This window comes from Eulemur rufifrons, chromosome 16 (genome assembly GCF_041146395.1).
Source record: "Eulemur rufifrons isolate Redbay chromosome 16, OSU_ERuf_1, whole genome shotgun sequence".
NCBI lineage: Eukaryota > Metazoa > Chordata > Mammalia > Primates > Lemuridae > Eulemur > Eulemur rufifrons.
The window spans coordinates 6,076,795-6,083,951 of NC_090998.1; positions in this window are offsets into that span (position 1 = coordinate 6,076,795).

Consider the following 7,157-nt stretch of genomic DNA (forward strand, 5'->3'; position numbering starts at 1 on the left):
CTCCCAGCCTAACCTCCAGAGCACCTCCCCGCAGCAGTCTGTATCCCAGCAGCGCACGGAGCTTTCTGTTTCCCTCGGCCTTGGCAGTCTGAGAGATGCCAAACTGTGGTTTCTGTGGTAGTTACCAGTGGGGGTTCCAATCTTCATCATTCAGCAGCTATGTGACCACATAGAAGCAGATAAACCACATCTCTGTCCCTCAATTTCTGCATCTATGAAATGGAAATATTAATATAATTACCTTATCGGTTTTATGAGGATTAAATAAATTAATGAAAAGTGTGGCATATGTAAGTATTCAGTAATTACCAGTAATAGTACTTGCTGCTGCTACTCCTAGTATTACCACTTTTAATGAGGTTTACCCCTCTGACATACTTGTTAGCCATTTGGCTGTTCCCTGCTGGGAACTGCCTAGCCATATTCTCCTCCCCTTATTCCACTGGCTCCCATGTTTGTGTTGCGGATTTACAAATGTTTTGAACATTGTAGATACTAATCTCTTGCTCATTTTTTGTTGTTGGAAATACCTTGTCTCAATCTGTAACTGGTTTGTAAACATTGACAGTGGTTCCTTTTATTGAACAGATTTCTGATAAAGTCAAATCTATCTTTTCTTATCTCCTTGTGGTTTGTACTTTTGGAGTGTTATTTAGCAAATCTTTTTCCATGCCACAGTGACAAATATATTATCTATTTCTGTTATTAATATTGTAATTTTACTTATTACATATAAACAATTAATCTATCAAAAATCAACTTTTTTATAATGTAAGTACACAATTTTATTTTATTCACTATAATTCCTCTTTTCTTCATGATTTCGTAGTGATTAATATGTATGAATTTAAGAAATAAATATATAGTGTGAATATAATTAGTCTTTCTAGCACTCAACTCTATTGCATTGATCTCCATCTATCACACGGCTTTTGTTACTTCACTACTGTGGATTTGTTTTCATATTTTCCTATTGCATAAGATGACCTGTCCTAATGTGTTTTTCTTTTACAAAATTTTATTAGCTATTTGTGGATCTATTAATATATTCTTTGATACACATTTTGGTATAAATTTGTTACGTTCCTCAAAAAATCCATATGAGATTTAAATTGGAATTGCAGTGAATTTACAGATTACTTTGGGGAGAGTTGGACATCTTTACAATGTTAGGTTATCCATTCATGAACAAAATACATTTCTTCCTTTGTTTCAATTCTTTCTTATTTACTTTAATTGAGTTTTTAACACATCTACATGAAGATCTGACGCACTGTTTATTTTAAAGCTAATTCTAGTTTTTATTGCTATTTTAATTGTCTCATTTATTTTTATGTATTTTGAATTGGGTTTTGCCAAAATAGTGCAATGTTACTGATTTTTTATAAATTGACCTTGCATTTGTAAGTGTTGGTGAACACTGGCTAGTTCCAGCAGTTGGGCTGATGCTTCTCTTGGTTGGTTTCTCGAGGATGCGTCTACCACCTGCCAATATTACATTTTTGTCTCTTCCCTTTCTGTCATTGTTTCTCATACTTTTCTCCTTTTCTTTATTGCATTGGCCAGTGACCCCAGTGCTGCATTAAAGAGCAGTGACAATGACAAGCACCCCCGTGCTGAGGTTCAGCATTAGCAGATGTGTCTTGAGTTTCTCTCCTGAGAATAATGTTTGCTGTGGGGTTTGGGTACATATTCTTTTTTTTTTTTTCTGCTTGTTTTTTGTTTTAGACTAGTCAAGTGCAGTAGTGAGGAGGGGGGAAAGTAGTAGAACAAGGAGTTCAATCTGTAACTGACTGAACAATCAAGTGAGATAAGTCACTACCTTCGGACCAGCCTGGGTACATATTCTTAATCAAGTAAAGAGATTTTTATTTCTAGTTTTCTGAGAATTATTACTATTATTCTGCAAAAAGTGCTGAAATTTATGTAATGCTTTTTCTGCATCTATCAAGATACTCATGTTATTTTGTTCTCCTTTAGTCTGTTAATTTGGTGAATTACTTTGAAAGAATTTTTATATTGTTACTTTTTCCTGGAAATATTCACTTTGATCATGGTGTATTTTTTAAATGCACAGTTGGGTTCAGTTAACAAATACTTTCTTTGGTGGAGAGTAGTCATATATATGTTCAGAAATGAAATGAATCTTTTGAACTATCATTTGCTGACTTTGGATTCAAGGTTACCTCATAAAAAGTTGGGCAGCTTTCTCCCTTTTTTTCTCCTAGAACAACTTTCATGAGATAGACTATTTATATATTGTTTGAAGTTTAATGGCACTCTCCTATAAAACTTTTTGAGTTTTGGGCTTTGTTGGAACATGTGGGAATTTGAGGGAGCATTTACTATTTCAATTTTTAAAATAATGATTGATTTATTCAATTTTTCCTTGGCCAGTTTTGCTTTATTTATCAGAAGTTTATATACCATACCTAAGTTTTCAAATATTTTTCTATAATAGTCTATGATAATCTTTTTATTATTTTCAAAATACTTTTGTGTCTTCGGGGTTTTTTCATTCATTTTGTATTTTTTCATTTGTATCTTCTTTCCTTTTCATAAAATTTGAATGCCTTGCCAGAGACTTATCAGATGATAAACACTTTTATAAAACCAACTTTGAGTTTTGTTAAATTTTATACTTTTTTCAGTTCTTTATTTGTTCTTGTCTGCTCTCATTTTTATTTTCTCTTTTTTTCTCAGTTCTTTGGGTGTACTCAACTGCTCTTTTTCTAATTTCTTAAGTTGAAAGCTTAGCTCATCTGTTTTTGTTCCTTCTTGCTTTGTGATAAATGTATTTAAAGCTCTAAATTTCTCTCAAAGAAGTGATTTAGTTGTGTTCCACAAATCTTAACATATAATGGTTTAATTTTGTTTAATTCTGTGATTTCCCCTTTAACTAAAGGGTTAACCATTAATATGCTTTTTAGTTTCCAGCTATATAAGATTGTTAAAAGCTATCCTTTTGTTACCAAATCCCAATTTTATAGCATTATGGTCAGAGATGTGTGGTGATGTTGGTTCTTTGGAATTTATTGAGGCTTCCTTTGTCACTCAAGTTAAATGTTGACTTTTGTGAGAGTTCCATGTGTTCTTTAAATGAATATGCATTCTATATTTATTAGGTGTGAAATATATGTGTATTAGTCCAGACTTACTAGTTGTGTAATTCAAATCTACCCATTCTTTTCTTTTCTTTTTGTTGGTTTAATTGATTAGTTTCGTAGAGGAATGTGTTAAAATCAACAACTATAACAAATGATTTATCTACTTATTCTAATAGTTATTTCTCAGTTTTTTAAATTTATAGATTTCAAGTCTTTATTATTGTGTGCATATGTTAGTGACCATTGTATTGTCTTTATCTATTGTTCATTTTACTGGTATATATTACCTCTCTTAGTTCTTTTTGATGATGTTCACCTTAAAATCCATTTAGTCTGATAAAATTGACAGTTTTGCTATGTTTTTGGTACATATTTGCTTGATATGTATTTTCCATATGTTTATTTTTATATATTAAGTATACACAAAGATACTATATTTATAACATAATACAGAGGATATAAAAATTGAGGGTCGAACTTTGATCTTCTTCTTTTGCCCAAATTCCTTTCTAAGGGGCCTGGTGAGTCACACCTACAAATGTTAAAATCTCACTAAAGAGGTTTTGTTAACCCTACATAATTGGTGTACTTCCCAGCTTGATTCTGGTATAGCATCACCTGAAAGATGGAAGACCCCTTATCTTAACTCAAGCATCCTAGCAGATCCTTATCTTAACTCAAGAGATCCTCCTGTCTGGATCTCCCAGAGTGCTTAGACCCTTATCTTAACTTAAGCATTTCCTTTCTGGTCTTTTGGAAAAAGCCTACCTCTTTCAGCCAATTGCCAGCTAAGGAATCCCTAAACCCACCTATGACTTGTAAGACTCTGCTTGGAGATGTCCTGCCTTCTCCAGCCAAACCACTGTATGCTTCCATGTATTGGTTTATGGCTTTACCTATAATTCCTGTCTCCCTGGGGTGTATAAAACCTAACTGTAACCCACAAGGCTTCATGAGTGTGGCTCCGGGCCATGGTCCTCAAATTTGGCTCAGAATAAACCTCTTTAAATTATTCTCGAGTTTAGATTTTCCATCCACAAAATCAATAAAATATGCTCACAAAGCCACTAGGCAGCTGAAGCAGAACATCAGCCCCTGTGTGCTCCTCCCCATCCCGTCACTCTCCCTCACCCCCAAAGGTCACCTGAATTTTTGTCTAGCATTGCTTCATTTTTCCTTGTGTTTTTCACATATTCATGTATTCCTAAATAGTAAATCATTCAATTTTTTATGCTTATGAGCTTTGCATGAATGAAAAAATATTTTACATATCTTTCTGTGACTTGCTTTTATAATGTTGTTCAGCATTATTTTAATGACTTGTCCACATTTCTGTGTATGACAATGGTTCATTAACGTTCACTTCTGGATAGTATTTCACAATGGCAATATGATTTATATATAATATATACACATAAAATATGCATCTCAATTTATCTATCTATTTTCCTATTGCTTTCCAGTTCTTGTTTTTCTTTTGCTATTTCAGCATTGCCGTCATGAGTATTCTTCTCTCTCTCTCTCCTAATGCACATGTCTAAGAGTTCTACCTCAGTTGGGAATTTTGAACTAAGGCTCGGGCTCTAATTTCTGGGTATACGTTTCCTCAAAGGTATGCACATTTTCAGAAAACAGGTTGAGTATTCCTTATCTGAAATGCTTGGGACCAGAAGTGTTTTGGATTTCAAATTTTTCAGTTTTGGGAATGTTTTCATTATTACCAGTTGAACATCCCTAATCCTAGAATCTTCAGTCTGAAGTGCTCCAGTGAGCATTTCCTGTGAGTATGTCAGTGCTCAAAAAGTTGAAGATTTTGAAGCATTTTAGATTTCAGATTTTTGGATTAGAGATGCTCAGCCTGTTTTATATATACATATATAGATATATTACAATTTCTCACTCCATGTATTTTGACCTATCTTTCCTAAATTGTTTTTGTCTCTCTATGCTTCATTTTGGAAAATTTCTTCAAACCCATCTTCTGAGTCACTAGTTTTCTCTTCAGCTGTCTACTTTGCTATTTTACCCAGCCATTGAGTTATAATTTTAATGATTATATTTTTCAGTTTCTAGAAGTACCATTTGATTCATTTTTAAAATCCAGTTGGTTTCCTTTATAATCTTTGGTCTTGCTAATTTAAGTCTGATTTTTATTTCTTTAAGCATATAAAGTATTTTTTTTACATTCTTTATATGATATTTCCAATATCTAAAGCATTTTCAAGTGTAAGTTTGATGGATTTTTTTCTGAGGTTGGATATTGATAAAGAGCAAAGCAGCAGTTTTCTGTGTGAGATTATATCAAAGAAGTAGGCGTATTTCCATAGATTCCAGCTGTGCTGGAGGGGCCAATCCCAGGAACTAGGCTTGAGAAGAAGCTCTATGGCCCCGAGCTAGGGCTTTCTGTCCTTTTCTCATCCTTTATGATATCTACATTGAAAAGCATAAAATTGGCAAGTCATTGATCTCTCAGGCCGCTGAGCCTTGGCCCTCTGACCCCCTGAGAAGCAATCATTCCTCTAAGCCTGAAAATGCTCCCTGATTTGCCTTTTACCAAAGAACCCAGAATAAATGAAATTTGTACATCCTGGAATTAATTTCATTTTACATTTGCAGAGTTACACGTGGAAGAAGTGTGTCATTTTCACGCTGGCTGTATCTTGCCAGTACCCTTAGAGCTCTGACAGAGAAATATCCCATTCCCCACCTCTGCTAGCCAGGCAGCAGAAAGAATCAGCGCTGGGAGAAAAGGTGGGTGCTTTAGGAAGAGCCAATTCTCGGTGGGCATTATATGCAAAGCTTGTTTATTACCTATCCAACATCATTTCACCTTGATGTTGTTCAGTTATCCACCTTCAGAGGGCTTGTTCTTCAGGGGAGACCATGGTAGTTCCTTCATCCTTACCAAGAGACACAAGAAAGAGCTCGCCTCTGTTCTTCCATTGGACATGCCGTGTCTGGATGAGACGGCCAGAGCTACTGCAGCCACTTCTGACCACGAGAGGAATCAGCTTGAAGATGAAGCCAACCAACAGGACACACAGCCAGAAGAACCAAAGGACGAGGAACTGGGTCCTGACACATCACACTGGCTCTGCCTGTGACTCGTGTCAGAAAATGAATCCCCTATTGTTTATGAACCCCTCTGGAGTCCGGGTTGTCTGGAACTTGTAACCAAAACGTCCAAACTGATTCAGAGGTAGGAGGGAATCACAGAGCCAGAGAATGGAAGGGAGCTAAGGAATGGTCCAATTCCCTACAGACTTTCCACACTCGGAAACTGACACAGTCTGTGACTAATTCCTGTCACCACCAGTAGTACTGGATTTGACCATGTGGCTATTTTGGCCACTGGAAGTCACTATAAGCCTTTGACCCATGCAAGCTGAAGTGATACATGCTGCCCCCAAGTAGGAGCTTGAAGAACGAATGCACAGCCTCACAGCTGCCCTTCTCCTCTTCCTCAAGAGAGCAGCTATTCTGTCAACCCGGGTCATAAATGAAGACCGATACAGGACAGAGAGCTGCAGCCTTCTCACCCTACGATGGACACGCAACATGGGTAAGAAATAAATCTTTAGAAATGTAATATACCGAGATTGGAAGAGAGTGGGTTGTTACTGCAGCAAAATCCAGTGAAAGCTAACTAATACATTAAAGTTGATTAACAAGTCAATAAATTATTTGTTCCTTGAGCTAGTTTGATTGGATTCCTATCATTTGCACCTAAAAAGGTTATCACTAATATACTGTCTCATATCGTTCCTTTTCATTTGTTTATATTTCACAAAACTCTCCCCAGAGTGTGAAGAGAGACATCGTCTTGTTCGTCGTTGCATCCCCAGGACAAGGGTGGTACGAGCCCGTTCCTGTTGGCGTTCCCACCACCTGTTTTCTGCCTCCATAGCCAAGCCATTCGGGATGGGAGCAGGGGAGAGATCTTTCTGGCCTTCAGTAGCTCCAAATTAGAGGTATTCCTGGTCGTTTCTGAACGCTCTGCTCTGCCATCTTTGTCTCTTGTCACCACTGACCCAACCTGTCTGATTGAAA